Source organism: Zalophus californianus, chromosome 5 (assembly GCF_009762305.2).
Source record: "Zalophus californianus isolate mZalCal1 chromosome 5, mZalCal1.pri.v2, whole genome shotgun sequence".
In the NCBI taxonomy this organism is placed as follows: domain Eukaryota; kingdom Metazoa; phylum Chordata; class Mammalia; order Carnivora; family Otariidae; genus Zalophus; species Zalophus californianus.
This window is the reverse complement of record NC_045599.1, coordinates 149,677,063-149,696,403: the sequence shown is the minus strand read 5'-3', so window position 1 is coordinate 149,696,403 and position 19,341 is coordinate 149,677,063. Positions and strand designations below refer to the sequence as shown.

The following is a 19,341-nucleotide window of genomic DNA, read 5'->3' as shown; positions in this document are numbered from 1 at the left end:
ACAGCTGCCCCATCCACCCCACCCCTGGCTGGCTAAGGCTGAATCGAGCAGCTTGCTCCACACCCAGGGCCCGAAGTCACACACGGAGATGTCAGCGATGCTGGTGTGACTGGCATAAGCACGCAGTCCCGAGTACAGGGGGAGATGGTCGAAGGAGCAGAAATCCCAACAGAGTGTGGGCTGCTCACAAAGGTGCACTGCAAACCGTCCCACGCCACACACTACCTTCTCCGCCAGACACCTAACAACAGACCTGAGCCCTCCAGCTACTATCTGCTAGAGAGCTGGCGAGTCCATGCTAGGGTCACTCTGTCGGGGCCAGGCCAGTGTGTGTGTGTATCAAATGAGGGGAGGCCGGGGAGGATTTCACTGGGTGTTCTTCCTCCACAGCAGTCACACACGCCCCACAAACCTGGGCCCCTGGAAGGGGTGCTTTCATGGCTCCAAACACCCCGTGTCTAACGTCCCCTCGTTGCCACCGACAATGATCTTATGAATGGGCGAAGAAGTTAAGAAGACACCCCTAGTGGCCCAGGGGGACAGCTTCCTCCATGTCACCAACCAGGGTTGTCGAGTATTAGCAAATGCTTTCCACGGAAGGCAGGAAGGATCGCGCAAGGAAAGCAGGAGAGATGGCACGGGGAAGGCAGGGGCCTGCTCACTTTGGACGCAAACTTGGATTTGCTGCTTGGAGGCAAGCTCCATCCTGGAAGTGCAGGCGGGTGAAGGTACATCCTCCCTCCTCTGGACAGGTTTAATTGGAATGTCACTCCTTTGTGAGGGGCAGGACACCTGGGAGCAGGCTGACTCCTCCTTCAACCTCGCTGTTCTCCGTCCAGACCAGGGGAGGCTGGAGAGGGTGGGGGAGGCCAAGCAGAGCTGCGGGGAGCAGGGGCCCCACGTGTGTCCTAGACCCTCTCCTCCTCAGCTCGAGCCCACAGCAATCCACTAGGGACCCTGCACATACCGCCTTCCCCAAGGACTTGAGGGCATGGCCCCGAGGGGGTGTCTGTGGAGTGGGGCCCTGGCCAGGGCAGAGAAGGCCACAAAACAGACTGCCGCTACCTAAAGAAAGAGCTGGACAGGCAGCTCTGGCTTCGCTGGGATCGTCCAGAAGGAAAGACCACTACAGCAATGATACTACGCCCATTTGGAATCCAAGTGTGGGTCAAGCACATTCATTTGAGGTTGTCCCTCTCCAATTTTCTGAATTTTACAAGCAAGAGTGAACTACTTTAAAGAATCTGAATAACTTCACGATTTGCAAGAGAATAGAGTACCTTAACAACAACACTCTGAGACACAGGGAAGGCTCCTCTTCCCAGATTCATTACGATGTCAGATGAGGTTCTCTGCACAGTAGCACCCCGCACACTGCAATGACAAGATAAAATTAATTTATGGAGGTTTGTCCCCACTCTTGAAATTCAGAGCAGCTGCGTTTCTCTGTAAGCCTTCCAGAAGGCCTTCGCTGATTCAGGTTGGAAACCACCTTTGATGTGGCTGGTGCCTGACCCAGAGGGGAGGGAAGTGATTTGGCTCCAGTCTAAGATGAGCTCTGGGTATAGGAGAGAGAAAGCTCACTTAAAGTCACGAGTCCCATATGCTGTTCCTTCCAAGCTACTCGCTTCAAATGTAAAAGATGGAATTTCCCGATATGCTGACCGGGCGTGATGCTTCTGCTTCTGTTCAGTATTAAACTGCTTGGTGCTGAACTTCACAGAAAACAAAACAAACAAAACCGCTTCCTGTAATCAGATGAGACTCGCATCCTGCTCATCCCTCAAGGGGCAGAGTTGTTTTCACTGAAATTTCTGTTCATCAGATTGGCTTCAGCAAAATATCTTGGTTTCAATAACCACAACGCAGTTAGTTACACTTCGGCAAACTAATGCACACACCATTCACGTGTTCTATCAATTTTTATTATCGATTACTCCACTCATTGTGTAGGAAAAGTAAAGTGATGAGACCAGCATTGTGTTACCCTAGTGATACTCAAATATGATGGGATGTTTCCAGTGAAGTGGACATTTCAGTAACCTGGAATGTGCCCTCCAGGGTTTTGTTCTGTTTTGTTCTTTGATTTGGAGACAGGTCCTTGAATTCTCAAGCGAGCATACGGCACCTGTCCTGCGCACATCAGTGCGGCTGACCTTGTGTGCTTTTCAGGAAGGAGCTAGCCTTCTGTTATTTGGTTCACAACCATTTTCATTAATTAAACACACCAGGCTCTGGGGAGAAATCCACATCCTTTTCATAAAAAAACAGTCCAAAAGGTCAAGACAGAAGGACTTTGGATTTATGCCCTAACTACCCACTCAAGCAAAACAGAGCATCCTCATTAAATAAATCCGCTGAGATGATTAAAAAACATTTAACATGAAAAGTCTATGATGTTAAGCAAAACCAAACAAAAAAAAATAGACATTCTGTTGTAAACTAAAGTCAAACTCTATTCATAAGTATTGATTTATACATAGTTCTTGCTGTAACATTTTTTAAATGTAAGTAATGCACCACTGTTTTCTTGCTAACTGGAGATACTCCTATTTTGAAATAGATGTTACATAAGGGCTGCTTCAAGAACATAGAAAAAAAAAAGAAGGAGATACATCTCCCCTCACAGACTATCTGTATTTTTATCCTATTTCTTCAAGAAAACCCATTTCTCCTTATATGCTCAGAACTCCAGTCCCAAACCCCAGGGCTTTCCCAAGCCTGAGGCAGAAGAAACGTGCGCTGTCCCTCAATGTCTTCAGGATGGAGCCCGTCTTCCTGTTCTCTGATTTGTTCTGTGATCCTGCATCCCAGCTTTCAGAAGACAGAACAGAATATCTCCTTGGCTCTGCCCGGCCATGGGATCTCTGACCCACACTCGAGAGCACACTTTGGGAAGAACGCAGTGACTTACTAGCTATTGACATGACCACGTGCAGGGAAAGTTCCCAATATCTTCATCTCATACAGTCTGGTCATCTTTATGGAAAGATTTAATCCAATTTGGTGAAGGAAGCTGGAAATTCAATCCATCCAGCATCTTCTATTGCTTAACCGAGAGAACTCAAGAGGAATTTGGGGTGATGTGAGGGTATGCCCTGGGGTACAGTACCTGTTCTGCCTGGGAAACCTAAGGTCATTTATGGGTTGGAGGATGGGGCTGGATGAGAAATGCATCTCTTTGGAGAAAAAGACAAGGCAATAATCCAAGGCCTGAAGGCAGAAGTGGCCAGCGAGGCGTCCCCTGAGGTCATAAGGGCCAAAGCTGCTTTGAGGCCTGTGGAACTTGTTTGCTGGACTTTGGAGTCTTTCTTCCTCTTATTAAGTCTAACATTGATTTCATTTCTACAAAAAAACTCACATGCTTGTAAGATTCAGGGGATGTGTTTCCAGCTACATGAACAATTGAGGGTACACAAGCAAACACAGGAACGCCCTGCATACAACATAGTGGACACACACACACTCACAACCATACAACACTCTCATGCACACTCACTCACATATCACATAAGCACAACCACACACATACACCCTCACAAAGGCACACTCATTCTCACACTCAGACACGCACATGCTCAGACACACACCCAACACCATTCACACACACACACACACACACACACACACACACACACACACACCCCAGCTACTATCATCGTCACATCGTCTTAACCGTATACAAAACCCCTGGAGCCCTGGTCGTGCGCGTCAAGAGCCCATCCTACAGGCCGGGGGCTTGAGACCGCGGGGGAGGGAAAGTCTCACGTGAGTTTAGGCAGCAGGTCAAGGGGGATCTGGAACCAGTCCCTTGTCCTGCTCCACCCAACACAGCCTGCCCTCAAATCACAGGTCAGGGAAGTGTGATTGTGTTGTGTGAGCATACACCTAATATAGAGTCAGAGATCAGAGATGGCACTGTGACTGCCACCAAGGAAAGAGAAGGCTGCTAGCCAATTTTCGAATGTTTGGTGGCAGGGATGCCCTGTTTTGCACCTCACCTCTCCTCAGAGACAAAGAACTCTGTGCCTGGGAATGAGGGTCAAAGGGCAAAGTCAGTGGGGTCCAGGGGCTGAGCGATACCTGAGATCACATGAGAGCAGCAACTTCCCAAGAGAATCCAGACAGTCAGCCCTGAAGTGCGTGCACAACTCACAGCGACAATCTGCCACCCCGGAGCCCCCAGAGTCTCCTTCCTACGCGAGGCAGTCTCTGGTGCACCTGGGAACAAGCAAGCACCTGGAGGAGCCAATGATGATGGGCAGCTCTGCCCTCCCGCCTCCCCCCCACCCCAACCCCCCATCTCCACCCTCACACCCCCACATCCCTACACCGCCATCCCCAACTCCCCCAACATCCCCACACCCCTACACCGCCACCCAACTCCCCCAACCCCCCACAGCTCCAACTCCCCACACCCCCTACACCCCGGCCCCCTACACTCCACCTCCCCACCCAGACTGCTGGCCTGGCTGGGTCCTTGCTGGATGTTCGGAGCCTGCATCAACACGCCAAGGCACAAGCCGTCCATCCTACTGCCTCAAATTAAAGATGAGAAGATTAGCGAGTCTCTGCCCATAATTACCTGTAAATCACTTTTATTCCTCTGGTTCTCATTACCTTAATATCATGCAGGATAAATCCAGAGTGATCAATAACTATAGGCACAGCCCTGCTTTTCCTGCACCGCTGAGAGGCCCTGACTTTCGAATTCATCACTGTTGCTCCATGATTGTCTTTCACTTCTCACTGCCTCGTCAGGGAGGGAAGAAACCATGGTCCCCTATCCATCACCTGCTCATGGTCCCCTATCCATCACCTGCTCAGTCACCTCGTGAGCCCCCCAGATGCTCCCCTCCAGAAGCTGAGAGTCTCTCTGACAGTGTCTCTCTGGCATTCGGTCAGACGCCTGATCTCCTCCGGTCCAAACCTCTCCGTCACCTGCAGGTGTGAAAGCAGAGCTACCTGCGTGGCCTCTCCAAGGAGGGATGAGGACCAGAGCCTGTCCATAAAGTGCCAGGTGCCTGCGATGGTGGCATCATTGCTCCCACTCCCAGACTCAGAGAGGGCGAGTCATCGCCCCCAGGTCACACAGAGGTGTGATTTGATGCCTGTCTATGTAACTGCAGTTTGCTCCCTAGCAACGCTTCCTGGACCCCCATTCCTTCGGTGACACTGCTTCCAAAGCAGCTGAGAGGAAGCATGCATGGACCAGAGCCCCGGCTTGGTTCTCTGGGCAGCCTCCTGCATTTATGATTTATGATTTATGATTTATGATTTATGATGAGCAGCTGCTCAGAAGCACACTCACGCCAGTGGGCAGACGTCTTAGAGCTCCGGGCCACCTTTCCCCACCAGCTGTCCGCCTCAGGGAAGCAACGCTCCGGGGAGGACGGGGCTCCCTTATTCAAAGTCACTGTCACAGACACACGGCCCAGGTTACGGCAGCAGCAGAACAAAAGTGCACAATAATGGCAAGAATCTCTCTTTTCAAAATGTTACAATAAGACTCAATAAATTTCTAGTGCAGTTCTGTCACGATGGACACCCCTTGGGAGAACGGCAGGAGTCTTTTGTTAATACTTGCAAAAGGTCTAGCTCAGCAAGAAGAAGTTCAGCCTTGTCTGAGAGATAGCAAGTTTGTGATGTATTTTCAGAGCGGAAAGGAAATGTGAGTCCGTTTTCACCATGACTAGATAGTTTATGTGGAGCAGCTAACTTCCAATCCAACCTCACTGTTCTGAATGAAGAAACAAATTCAAGAGATCATAGCCAGCGAGACCATGCCCTGGGTGGTCTTCCAGACCCAACTACGCATTGCTCACAGGCGCTGAGGCTTGCAAGTTGGACCCAAAACAGGTATGTACATGTGTGTGATTGTGTAGGTGTGTGTGTGAGAGAGAGAGGCAGAGAGACAGTGAGGTGTGTGTGTGTGGGGGGAGGTTGCTCCTTAACTCTTCAACTTTCCATTAGACTCAATAGCTTATTAGACTGATTCTCCTAGACACCTTCCCTGGGACCCAACTCAGGAGCTCCTGCAGACGCAGACTGTCAAGTGTGTTAGCATTCACTCAGTACCTATGGTGTTCCATGCAACAGGCTAGGTTCTGGAGACACGACAGGAGCGAGACCGCACCTGTGTTCTCAGGAGGTCCAAAGCATGCAAACTGAAAAATGCTCTAATACCTAGAGTTTTTGGAATTAGATTCTTAACAAATCAGAGACCTTTTTGATATAAAGCTTAAGAGAAAAAAATAAGATGCTGTTATAATAGCTTTTAATTCAAGATTCAATAGAATAATTTTGTTGGTATCGTTTTGTCCAAAACTTGCTCCTTTAGCAGTCAAGATCATAACTCCTCTGCTCCATGCTGCTAGTGAAGACCTTGTTTCTGGAGGCAAATTACTATCCTGTCTGCCCCGAGTCCCTCTGCGCTCTAGGGTGTGGGGGCGGTCCCTGGTTGTCCACTACCTGGCCTCAGGGGTGATTCAGCAGAGGAATATTGCCTCCTGAGTATAAACCTCAGAGAGAGAGAGAAGGTTATTAGGACTATGGGCTCTGGATTGTGTAGTTTGCACATGAAAAACATGCTGCCAAGGGAGTCATTTGCTATTTCTAAGAATTGGCAAACCCTGGGAAGGGTTTCTCTCCCTCGCCAGCCAGGTCCCCTAAAAAAGCATCATAAAAAACAAAACCATGGTTAGTAGAGCTAAGAATTGAATGTGTGGGGAGCTACACGATGAACTGGCTGGGAGACATTATTGAACTCTTCCTGGAGGACACAGTATTTAAGCTGAGTCTCAAAGACTGAGTCAGCCTCGAGAAGGCAAACACTGGGAGGAAAGGAATTCTAGATTTAGGGAACAGCTGATAGGATTTCCAGGGTAGACTGGAGGGGGTAAAGAGGTTGTGTGATGGGGCCACAGGCTAGTTGCTCCTGGAGGACTTGGAGCAGGTGAATGTTCCTCACACGTTTTATTTGCTTCTATTTTTGTGTCATTTCTTTGTGCTTATTTATAACAATTTGACTGAAGTACAAAGTACATGCTGAAAAGTGAGATCATAGGTGTACACTGGACAAGCATTTACACAGTGACCATACCCACCGTGACCACCACCCCAGTCAAAATACTCAACAAGGCCAGCACCCCAAAAGCCTCCTAGGTGTCCCTGCCATGACTTACTCCCCTTAAGGTTCACCAACCGCTGCCTTCCAGCCCATAGATTCACTTTACTTGCTTTTTTTTTTTTTAATTAGCACAAATCAGTTCATGCACTATGCGTACTTTCGTGTCCAATTGTGTCATCCAAAGTTCTGTGTGTGCCTGGAGCAGTGCTTTTCCCCTTTGCTTTGCTGTTTCAGATTGCATTGCGTGGATATGCACCAATTTAGCCAATCTGTTGTTGATGGACTTGTAAGGTGTCTCCAGTTTTTAGCTGGTGGAGACAAGGCTGCTATGAACATTCTTTTATATGTCTTCTGTGCACGTAGATTCTCATTTCTGCTGTGTTGATTTCCCGACAGTTCAGATGTTTCTGGGTCATGAGGCATGTGCAGGTAGATGCCCTAACGGCATTTGAAAGATGCTGCCAAGGAACCAGTGTTCAAATTCTTGCGACACTTTCCACTCCCATCAGCAGTATCTCAGGAAGGATGTATTTTTCTACATGCTTGCCAACACTTAGTGTTGTCTCATTGGTTTATTTTTATTTTTAGTCATTTCAGGGGGGTGTGGTGCAGGACCATATTGTGGGTATATGTTCAATTTCCCAAATGGATTGATCTGTTCAAGGGTCATTTAGATATGCTTCACCCGTTTATAAAGTGCCTGTGCAAGACTTGAACCCAATAACTTGAGTTATTGGTCTTTGGCTTATTACTTTGTAAGACTTCTTTATATATTCTGGCTCTGAGTCTTATCAGTATCTTCTCCCTGTATCTTTCTTTCTTACTCTCTCATGGGTGTCTTTTGGTGAACAAAATTTCTTAATCTTTACTTAGCACCATCTCTGAATCTTTCATGTATTGGTTAATATTTATAGTATCCTGTTTAGGAAACCTTGCCTGCCCTAAGGACAGCTGTTTCCTTATATTATTTCTCATGATTTATTATTTTACCTTTCACATTTAAGTCTTTGAACCATATGTAATTTTTTTCTTCTATAAGATTTGATTTAGGGGTCAGGTTTCATTGTTGTTTTCCATATGGATCCCCAGTGGATCCACACCACTTATTGAGAAGTCTATTCTTTCCCAGACCATATTTCATGGACACCTTTGCCATAAAGCAAGTCTGTTCATACCTGTGGGTCTGTCTCGTGCTCTCTCCAGTCTGGTCCATTGTACCACATTGTCTGAATTACTCAAGCTTTAAAATAGTTCTTACCATGCAGTCCATGGTGGTTCACTCTTCTTCCAGATGGTTTTCTCTGGGATCAGTCCTTTGCGTGTGTTTCTCAAGTACTACCAACAATTTAAAACACACACATCAATAAAATATGCATATTAGCTTTCAAGCACAACTGGAACATTTATCGGAGTTGGCCCTATATTGAATCATAAGGCAGGTTTCAATAAATTTCAAAGGAGGGAATCCAGAATCTGTTTGCTGATGACTTTGGAATACAACTGGAATATAACAACAGAAATATAGCTAGAATTTCTCGTGTCTGTAATTTGAGCAATGCGCTGATATACTCCACAAGTCAAAAAAGAAATTGAAATGGAAAATGGAAATATTTTTGACAAAATGATATTAAATTCACAACATACCACAACTTGGGAGATGCATAAAAGGTTGTATGTAGAGGGAAATTTATGGGCTTAAATGCATGGTTTGGAAAATAAAGTCAGATGAAGACCAGTTATGTAATTATCTATTTCAATATGTGAAAAATGAACACATTAAATGTCCAAACATAGAAGCAAATTAGTATTTAGATAAGATAAGATAAGATAAAACATAAATCAATATGATGGAATCACAAAGCAAAAGTTGATTCATTTTAGAACAATAAAAGTTAATTTCTGGGAAGAATATTAAGAAAAAGAAAGACTATGTGAGAGCAAACCTATTTGGTTTAGGTAACCCATGTACTTTGATATCAAACTCTGACCAGGACATGGCAATTACAGAACAATTGTTCTTGAACATAAATGCAAAAGTCCTAAATAAAATATCAACAAATAAATGATAGTGATGTATTAAAAGCTTAATACATCACAACGAAGTTTGGGTTATTCCAAGATTCCTGGATTAATTTAGCCTAAGAAAATGTGTTTGGTGAATTTCACAAAATTAATAGAATACAGTGAAAAAAAGAACTATGAGCTCAGTGGTTGCAGGAAAAAATATTTGTTAAAAATTGATGTATGTTTATGATAAACTACTAGCATTCTAAAAATAGAAGACTATTTCCTTAACTTGATAAGATTTATCTACAACAAGCCTCCAGCAAACACCCATTCTTTGTGGTAAAAAGATGTATCCTTGCGGTCAGAAATAGGACAATCATTAAATTAATAAATTAAATTAAATTAAATATTTTATTATAATTTTAACTAGTTAAATTAAAAATAAATAAATATAAGGTTTGAAGAAGAACTAACCTGTCATTTCATTAATCAAAGAGGATGTGTTTTTTTTTTAAAATAGAAAGTCTAAAAGGGGCTATAGAAAATTAGTGTCAAAATTAGTAAACAAATTCAGTAAATTTGCTGGATACTATACCAGCAGCAGATGATTAGAAAAAAAAATTAAGATATTATTTACAATTATCTCAAAAACATAAGACCTCAAGGCAGAAAACTACAAAATTGCTACTGAAAAAAAAAAAAGAAAGAAAACTTAAATAGTAGGCTATACCTTCTCACAGACTCAAAGACTTGGTATATTATGATGTCAACTTTCCCCCCAAATCTAAGAATTTGATGTAAATCCAATTATGATTAAATAAGTATATATTTTATTATTTATTTATCCTGCTGATTTTTTTTTATTATATAGTAAACCATTTTATTTTGTTTTGCAGCCTGATTTTCCTATTTGGGGGGATACTTTAGAATTTCAATTAAAAAATATTTTTTTAATTATTATGTTGTTAGTCACCATACAGTACTTCATTTGTTTTTGATGTAGTGTTCCATGATTCATTGTTTGCATATAACACCCAGTGCTCATTGCAATATGTGCCCTCCTTAATACCCATCACTGAGCTAACCCATCCCCCCACCCCCTTCCCCTCTGAAACCCTCAGTTTATTTCCCGGAGTCCATAGTCTCTCATGGTTCATCTCCCCCTCTGATTTCCCCCCTTTCATGTTTCCCTTCCTTCTCCTAATGTCCTCCCTGCTATTGCTTATGTTCCACATATAAGTGAAACCATATGATAATTGTCTTTCTCCGCCTGACTTATTTCACTTAGCAAAATCCCCTCCAGTTCCATCCATGTCAATGCAAATGGTGGGTATTCATCCTTTCTGATGGCTGAGTCATATTCCACTGTATATATAAGACCACATCTTCTTTATCCATTCCTCTGTTGAAGGGCATCTCAGCTCTTTCCACGGTTTGGCTACTGTGGACATGGCTGCTATGAACATGGGGGCGCATGTGCCCCTTCTTTTCACTACATCTGTGTCTTTGGGGTAAATACCTAGTAGTGCAATTGCTGGGTCATAGGGTAGCTCTATTTTAAATTTTTGAGGAACCTCCATACTGTTTTCCAGTAGCAACTTGCATTCCCACCAACAGTATAAGAGGGTTCCCCTTTCTCTGCATCCCCTCCAACATTTGTTGTTTCCTGTCTTGTTAATTTTTGCCATTCTGACTGGTGTAAGGTGGTATCTCAATGTGGTTTTGATTTGAATTTCCCTGATAGCTAATGATGTTGAACAAAATTTTGATTGAGATACTACAAACTTAATAAATCAGTTTGGAGAGAACATCTTAGCAATGTTTAATTTCGTGCCCACAAATCTAGTTTACATCTTCATTGACTATCAGTTACCTTTAATTTCTTTCAGCAAATGTTTTAGGGGTTTTTAGTATACAGATCCTCCACATATTTGTTAAACTTGTCCCTAGATCTTTCACATCTTTCTATGCTATTTTATTTTTTTTTAAAGATTTTATTTATTTATTCATGAGAGACAGAGAGAGAGAGAGAGAGAGAGAGAGAGAAGCAGAGGGAGAAGCAGGCTCCCCGCTGAGCAGGGAGCCCGATGCGGGACTCGATCCCAGGACCCTGGGATCATGACCTGAGCCGAAGGCAGACGCTTAACCATCTGAGCCACCCAGGCGCCCTCTATGCTATTTTAAATGTTATTGTGTATTTTTTTAAATTTTCTAGAAGAAAGTGAAAAGCTGAATTAATAACAAAATTACCCACACCTGGTCAATGAAGAAATTCTTTACTACCTGAGAAGACTTGCTAAAAAATTTCTTTTGTGTTGGCAAAAAAAAAAAAAAAAAAATGCACAAAATTTATTTCACTCAATTTAATTATTATTGTTATTATTTTTATTATTATCCTTTATAAAAATTAGATCTCTACAATTGACCTTGGCAGAAATAATGGCCACAAACAATAACTCTCAATGACAGAAGGCTAATTGGGTAAATATCATACGTGCAATAAATTATTGATGGATCAAACCTTAAACATAAAATTTTCACAGAACAAAATTTATTGGAGCATAATTCTGTAAAAAAATTATACAGTTTTATAAAAAGACAACATACAATTGGAAAAATTCATAAATTGCAGTATGACAGATCTGATCAAGGTTTCGGAAGTAAACTCTAGGGAACACCTCACCAATAAGACTTCTTCAGTGTTGGTGAGAACCTGATAAGAATTTCTTATCCTGAACATGAAGTCCACATACTCTTAAGAGGAAAACCTTGGGTTGGAAGTGTCTGTAATCCTCCTCCTGACGCCATTGCTGATTCCATAAAGGAGCTGCAACCACAAGCCAGCAAGCAAGGAAAGCAGAGACAGTTGACCTTATTCTACAACGGGGAAATCACACCTCTAACTCAAATGAGGTGCAATTTTGATGGTCAAATGCATACACAGAGCAGAGAGGAAATCAGAGAAATAGAACACAAGACCGTGGGTTCCCAGAGGAGGTCTAAAATGAGCCGGCAGGGAGGGATGATTAATGGCCTCATCAATGACCACCAGCCAAGCCAAGGAATTGTGGGCTGAAGACCCTCCTGGGGACCAGGCGCTGGCCATTACTGCCACATGGACAGACACTTCCTTGGTTAATTGAATGTTCACAGGAGTCCTGATCCCTGCTGGTATTCTCATTAGTTATCCTGGGGCAGAGAGGAGGGCAGTCAGCAGTTTATTCACACAGCAGGTGAAAAGAGCTCTTCGGCATTGGAAAATTGCTGCATGCAAAAGGCCATGCACCTGAAACTTCGAAGAGACCACGGGAGGCCACACTGAAAAGAACAGATCTGGTCAAGCCAGCACTCTGTGTTGCAGGGGAGGAAGAAGCAACAACTGAAAGGTGGAATTGCCCAAGTCCCCTGCCTCACCAGTGAGTGAGAGCCAGGGCAGGGGACAGCCATGGTCCCTCCTCCTTTGCCATCCTGAGGCCTCAGAATCCCAGGGCAGCACTGGAGTTCCTGTGTCACCAATGCATTTGCAGTGAACTGAATAAACACACACACACACACACACACACACACACATGCTCTATTTCTCAACTATATAGATGCTACTGTGATTCATAAAATACAAAGTCATTTCACGGTGTTACTGAATTCGTATCTTTTATCATAATGCATTTCCTCAATCAATGTTTATTAAAAGTACAACCATCTCCGGAATTCCTCCCAAATCGGTGATATTACAAAAGGGTTCTGCTGCAAAGGTGCAGGAACCACTACCCTGCACGATGCTTCTAAGTCTTACACATTTCGAGCTAGAAATGTGAAAGAAACAAGACAAAGCTGGGTGATAAGCACAAATATTTGAGAATCCCTCGCTTTTCTCAGTCTTGGATGATAAGAATGTCTGTGGATTCTGTTCACTAGCCCATCTGTATGGTAAACCACGAATGCCCCACACTTCTTCCTGAAAGGTAGCAATTGCTACATTGACTTGTAAGCACTAGCATTGTCCCTGTGAATTACAGTATAAATGAGCACAAAGATGCACAGGGGAAAGCAGTCATTCTATTAGGGAGGAAATCTGGCACTCCAAACCATTCAAATGCTTTTTCAAATCACAAATTACTTTAAATGCATCTTTAAAATAGAACAAACTAAAGAGCAAAATCATGGGTGTTTTAATCATTTGCCGCTTAGACTCTATTGTCTTCTACTCCAACCAGAACGACACCCGTGTCCAGATAGAACGTCCTCTGTATTTTCAGCGAACAGCATTTAGCCCTATTGTATCAGGGATTGTCCTTGGATTGTGCAGTCTTAGATGGGTGGGTATGTATGCTAGCTGAGTCCATCCCCAGGCAAGTTTACAACTGAGAACATAACCTTTAAATCCGCCAAAACCACAGACCGAGAATCTGCTGTTTCTTAAGTAGAATTAAAATGCTTCTGAAGTCGGGGCCAGGCAGACAATGAAAGCAGCAAGTTGCTCACATTGCTGAACAAACAGTGTGGAGCCATCAGGTGAACGAATCATTATATAAAATCACAAGAATATCTGTAGGGTCAGTTCTCCCCCCATGGACCCCATACTTGTGCAAATTTCACTTTGAAAAACCTAGCTGCAGGCTTCATGTGTACTTTAAGGGACCAGATGCACCAGGGAGATGGACTTGGAGACAGGGTGTGTGTGCAGTGGTTTTGGGGAGCACACCTGGGAGGGTGAGGGATGAGGGACTGTGCAGAGAGAGACGGTGAACTGCCAGTGTCACTGTCACAGGGGCCTCAACAGAACCTCGGGAAGCACCGGAGCAGGGATGGCCCTTCAGAGAGGTCCCTCTGCTTAGGTATCATTAAGGAGCAGCCCACAGGTAACCCCCAAAGCCTGCTCCTGCTGCAAGGCTCCTCAGCAGCTGAATCAAAGACAAAGAGCAAGCCAAGCACAGCCTGCAAGAATGAGCTGTAATAGTCACATTCATGGTGACGGGAATAGATGCCTTTCGGTGAGAATGGTCCCATGTTAGGCACTGAGCCTGGCACTCTCCTGTGGTTATTCATTCTCCACAAGCATCCTGTAAGGTAGCATACTCCCAGGACTGATGTAACCAAGGACCACTAACTGGAGGGGGGAGCTTAAAACAACAGAAGTTTATCATCTCACGGATCTGGAGGCTGGAAGTCCAAAATCAGGGTGTCAGTAGGACTAGTTCCTTGTGAGCACTCGAGGAAGAATTGCTCCACACTGCTCTCCTGCTTCTGCTGACATCTGGCAATGCTTGGCGGGTCTTGCCTTGTAGACACATCACTCCAGTCTCTGCTCTGCTGTCAGTTGATGCCCTAATCTCCTTTTCATATAAGGACACCAGTGATATTGGATTAGGGCCCACACAACTCCAGCATGACCTCACTTAGCTTAGCGGAGTACATCTGCAGTGATCTTATTTCTAAATACGTCCACATTCTGAGGTACTGGGGGTTAGGACCTTGTGTGAATTTGGAGGTGACACAATTCAACCCACAGCAATAGGTATTCATTCTTATTGCCATTCTATATATAAAGAGCTTGACATAATTAGCTGGGGTTCATTCAGGAATATAGAAACCACATCAGTTATTTTCACGAGAGAATTTAACACAGAGAATGAGTTAAGTAGGTGTTCATCCTTGAAAAGGTACAAAAAGATCCTATCACAGAGAAGGAATCACAGAACCCATGCAGGAAACTGCTACCTCCCCGGGGGATGGGGAAACAAGGGCACTCTATAAGACCATTAAAATTTAGAGACCGGGATGCCTGGGTGGCCCAGTCTGTTAAGCGTCTGCCTTCGGCTCAGGTCATGATCCCAGGGTCCTGGGATCCAGCCCCACATCGGGCTCCTTGCTTAGCAGGGAGTCGGCTTCTCCCTTGGCCTGCTGCTCCCCCTGCTTGTGCTCTCGCTCTCCCTGACAAATAAACAAAACAAAATAAAATAAAATAAAATAAATAAAATAAAAAGAAATTTAGAGACTCAGATGAGGATGTGGAGAACCTGGACCCACAGTTGAGCATAGCTCTGGAGTTTGAAGGTGGGGCCTCATGACTGATACTTAAAGCTTAGAAGTGGGGTGCTTCTCTCTCTGGGGGGGGTGCACTGGGTCTGGCTTGGGGAAAGGAGGTAGAAACCAGAAACTGGAATGAACAGGCAGAGTCGTGGTCAAGGTGTGTTGCCAGGATGGGCACACTGCAAGGCCTTGGCCCCCACATCTTACAGCCTGCACGACCCCTCCCACCATTGTCTTTGGCAGAACATCACAGGGAGAAACCAGCAGAGCAGAAGGGTGGTTTGCAGAGCTCTGGCTTGCAAAGTCCAGAGCATGAGACAACAGCTCGATCACAACAACCCACCAAGATTCAAAAAGTCTCAGCAGGTGGGGAGGGCCAAGGTCTACACCCAGGTCTGAGCCACTCCAAACTCAGATCCTGGCCCTTTGATTTACTTCCCCTTCAGACAGATATTTAAGAATGGGTAAATGTGAACTGCTTTCATTAATTACATCATAATCCAAGAAATAATCCTAGAAGGACAGCAATTTATTAAACAGAAAAGCAAAGCCATCTACTCAGTGACCAGGCTTATTAACCAACCTTGGATCACAAATGAAAAGTCGGCTGTGGTCTGTAATATCGATTACGTTCAATGGCAGGGCTGAGGGGAAGAAATTCACTAACAGAAGAACAGCAGCTAGAAACCTGCCTGCTGGCCTCAGAATTAGGGGAGGCATAGAGCCCCAGTAAAGTCAATTCACTGTTCTCAGTCAAATAAAGATCAGAAAAATGGGATTTAGATGGCAATATGTGAAATTAAGTTAATAATCTAGGAGAAGGTGAACTGTTCTTCTGATAGGAAGCCAACTAAATGAGTCCTTTTGTAAAAACTGAGGGGACATCAGCATTCCAAATCACAAGAGGGGCTTCTTAATGTCGGTTACACCGCTATCTTTCTAGGACAGCCTTACCTTTGATCCATTAGCAGATATTTTCTTGAAATGGTGACGCTGAATGTTCGTAAATCAAATCATCTTTTGCTTTCACTTCTGTTCTGTCTCCTGAGCTCTCTATAGTAAATGAACGAGAAATAAGGCCATCCTTAGTGTCTTTGCAAGCATGTTTAAAGAATCACTAGAATTATTTACTCTTTCTGTATTGGTGACCTTAAAACAGGACTTTTGTGTGACTGCCACAATTTCCCATTGTTTCCTGCATGTTGTAAGTCTTAGAGACACTTCAGCCTTCTTTTCTGAGTTTGCAGGACCATGACAGAGTCTATCCGGAACCTACTCATTTATATCATTTAAACCACAACAGCAAAACAGCACTATCTTTGTGCACAGGAGATGAGAGGCACTAATAGAGGGGGGCAAGAAAACGGGCCCTCTGCTTGATTTCCCGCCTTCTGAGTGTGGTGAACCCTCAGTCTTGACAATCCACAGAATTTCCAACTTCTGCTTATTTCTGTCTCAAGACATAAACCCAGACCATCAACCACTCATGTGTGGCCAACAGGGTCCATAAACCCAGACACTCTCTAGGTCATCTCTGGGCCCCTGACTCCACCAGCCTCCTCCACAGAGAGCTCACCCCTACACACCCTTCCTCTCTTCTGAGCCCCTGACGCCATTACCTTCTTCCTCGGGGGGTACTCTGCTGCATTCTTCCTTCCCGTGGCATGCTGACTTGGTACTCTGAGCATACTTGAGAAGAAGGAACATTGGTTCCAGAGTTGGGTAGAACAGGGCTCAAACTCTTGCTCTATCACTTTCTCCCCATGAGGCCTCTCTTCGCTGCATCCATCTGCACCGAGAGACTTGGATCACACCTGCCTTGGAGGGTTTTTGTTTAGGTGGAGGGCTGCAGACTTCTCGCTGTCCTCAGGTGGTGAGAAGAGCTGAGTGAGAGCCTGCTCTCCTCTCCCCTAATCAGGGCACTAATCCCACTCACAGGGGCCCAGCCTTGTGACCCGATCACCTCCTAGAGGTCCTGCCCCCTGATAGTAATCCTACCATCACATTGGGATTCGGGGGTCGACATATGAATTTAAGGGACACAATTAGTCCATTGCACCATGAGCTGGGCAAGTGCTGATCATAAATGATCTTATTTAGTTCTTGCAGCTACTCCAAAAAGGAAGAATCATCCCCAGAGTACATGTGGTAAAACTGTGCTCTGGATCATCCAACCAGTCAGTAGCAAAACCAGGACCAATGTGGTCCAGGGCTCTTTCCCCCTTTTTGCACTGAATCCTTCAAGACTTCTGTGAGCTCCAGACAGAGCTGCCCTCATCATTATTTTCCATGGCTAGAAATGGAGTACCTAAGCCTGCCTGGTGTTTCTGGTCATCTAACAGAGGATCAGATGACAATGTGAGGCTACTCCTATGCATATCAGCTGCCTGACTGCAAAACAGACAGCCAGACAAATGCATGTGTGCCAGATGCACACAAGCATACACACATACATATATACACAGTCACATGCACGCATGCACACAAGCAGACACACATATACACACATTCACATGCACGCATGCACACAAGCAGACACACATATACACACATTCCCATGCACGCATGCACACAAGCAGACACACATATACACACATTCCCATGCACACATGCACATATTTATATGCATGCATATACACATACATTAGAGATAAATCTGTGTCAGTTGTAAACCTGTGGGTGGCTGATCCTGTGGAATACCCTTGTGGCAAGAAAGCCTTAAAATGTGGTTCCTGGTGGGTTTGGGTCTACACAAGCCTTCTTTGTCTGCCAGTATCAGGGACTTGAGATTGACATCCTCTCTGACAGCAAGTATAGTTTCAGGAGAAAGAGATCAATCCAAGGAAGAGCAAGAAAGACAGGAAGAAAGGATGCTGCAAGCCTGGTTAGCTGAGCCAGCCTTGGGGTCTACGGGGTGAAAGGGTCACCAAGCTCCCCCTCTCTGATGGAGAATGAGCTGTGAGAACATTTGTCTGTCTGAGAGCTAATGGTTTCCGTGAATTTTAGTGGCCTGGGAAATATAAGTGAATGAAGAGATAAGGATAGTAGACAGGGAGAAACTTGACAGACTGTGAAAGCCCCAAGGCTCTTATTTCTTCCAGATTAAATAGGAAAATAGTCAATCACCAGAGTGCAGACAAATGGAACACAGGTCAGAATGCCAACATTTTGGGAAATCAAATACGGGTTGGCTGCAACAACAGGGTGTGTATGGATTGATGTATTAAAATTGCTCCCCATGGGTACATTTTCACCGCCTTGTATACATCCCGGAAATCGATGGCACTATACCACTCACCAGGCTGTCTTTAAGCATAATTAATTAACCAGAGCAGTAAGCTACTGGAATGAAATCTACTTTTCATTACTTGTGCTCTTAAAAAAAATTATGACTCAAAGGTATTTAACAATCATAAGGTAACTATATTTTATATGAAGAAGAATTGATTTCATCTATTTGAGGTTCTCATTTTTATACTAATTTCCAAAAAACATGCTCAGATCATATGATAAACCTGAAAAGCCATTTTTTTTTAATTTCAGAAAAAATTCAGGTTTCAATTGTGATGTCACAGGTTTATTCTTCAGAGTTCTGACCATGGTTATAAACTTTTAAGAATTATATTAGAAATCTTATGCTATAGGGTTCTCCTTTTTAACTTCTGTACTCAGCATTCACTGAGAGGTTGAAAAGAAAGGTCATTTACTCACATTTCATGGAGAGTCTGAGCTCCATTCAGGTGTGACCACCATCAGCCCCAAATCTACTCCCCTACACTGCCACACTCACCAAGGCTCCTCTTCTAAGCATCGGGCCCTGAAAGCATGTTTCCATCTTCTGCCTCTCCCTCCCACACCTTCTGAATCTGCTCCTTTCTTTGTGACGTCATTTCCCATAACTCTCCCTAGCTTCACAATTGGTTTGATCATAACTTTTCTATCTATTCAGGCTCAAAAGTGTCATCAATTTCAAGCAGGAAAAATAGATATAAATCCACACTAAGATTATAATAAAAACTTTAAAATCCCCAAAGAGGTAAATCCTAAAACAGATAGAAAAAAATACATCTACATATATACACAGCATGTGTAGAAAGAGAGACAGAGAGAGTCCTTCCAGTGAGTGAGAATAATAGTTGACTTCCTGTTAATAGCCACAAAATCTAGAAGACATA

The 19,341-nt window shown here is 44.1% G+C and overlaps 1 long non-coding RNA gene across 1 annotated transcript; it reads right to left on the bottom strand.

Moving 5' to 3' along the window:
- Positions 1 to 4,462: 4,462 nt before the first annotated feature.
- Positions 4,463 to 18,994, bottom strand: LOC113929611. Its single transcript, XR_003522261.1, has 4 exons — positions 18,878 to 18,994; positions 16,121 to 16,219; positions 8,388 to 8,464; positions 4,463 to 4,941 (listed from the first exon to the last, which is right to left on the bottom strand). It is a non-coding gene; the product is annotated as an uncharacterized LOC113929611 (long non-coding RNA).
- Between the last annotated feature and the right edge of the window lie 347 nt (positions 18,995 to 19,341).